This window comes from Austrofundulus limnaeus, unplaced genomic scaffold, assembly GCF_001266775.1.
Source record: "Austrofundulus limnaeus strain Quisiro unplaced genomic scaffold, Austrofundulus_limnaeus-1.0 Scaffold1, whole genome shotgun sequence".
NCBI classification, from domain to species: domain Eukaryota; kingdom Metazoa; phylum Chordata; class Actinopteri; order Cyprinodontiformes; family Rivulidae; genus Austrofundulus; species Austrofundulus limnaeus.
The window spans coordinates 4278542-4279490 of NW_013952403.1; the positions used below are offsets into that span (position 1 = coordinate 4278542).

The 949-nt window shown below is 34.5% G+C and overlaps 1 protein-coding gene across 1 annotated transcript in view; it reads right to left on the reverse strand.

Annotated features, from left to right (window-relative positions):
• The window catches only part of ccdc88b (coiled-coil domain containing 88B), a 78871-nt gene that overhangs the window by 72425 nt on the left and 5497 nt on the right, over window positions 1-949 (reverse strand). The window lies entirely within an intron of this gene.

Here is a 949-nt window from a genome sequence, read left to right on the forward strand (position 1 = left end):
ACACACACACACACACACACACACACACACACACACACACACACACACACACACACACACACACAGGCAGGAGGGGATGATGATGTTCGCCATGTTCATCGTCTCTGCTCTGCATTTTAGCATGTTAACATCAGCTCATTTGCAATATACACACGGGAGCCATCTATTAGGAAGCTATTTATGCATAAAACACAAACAGTTCAGCTCATCTCAAGTTAAGATGTACTGCATCTGACCTAATGTAGCGTTGTTATTTAATCGCTTTTATGGGCCATATATTTATGTAGTGCAATGAGTTCCTAATTTTAACTCCTAATATCATATTAGCAAAGGTTATGGACAATTAATATTTTACCTGTTTGTGGACTGATCTATGAACAGCTTCAGTCTAGAGACAGGAAGTCAAATTCTGACAGAAATAATAAGAACTAGTCCAGCAGTGGCCACAGCTAGCTGCTAATTAAAAAATTATAAGCTTTAAAAACATTGAACAAATAAGAAAATCAGTGGAAGCCAACACTAACTGATGACCACTAACTCAATCCATAGAAACATCAGAGTCTTGGCTAAAAGCTTCAATTTAGCAGAACTACATTTAGCGTTTAGCAAAACTAACCAAAATGTTAGCTTTAAAAGTTAGCTTCAATAACCACCATCTGCTAACTTAAAAAAATAATTAATAGCTTTGCAAACGCTAAACTGATAAGAAAATTTGTGGAAGCTAACACTAACTACTAATCAATAATATGATCTATAGAAACATCAGAATCTTGGCTAAAAGCTTCAATTTAGCAGAACTACATTTAGCATTTAGCAAAACTAACCAAAAAGTTAGCTTTAAAAGTTAGCTTCGATAACCACCATCTGCTAACTTAAAAAAATTAGCTTTGCAAATGCTAAACTGATAAGAAAATTTGTGGAAGCTAACACTAACTAATAATCAATTTAA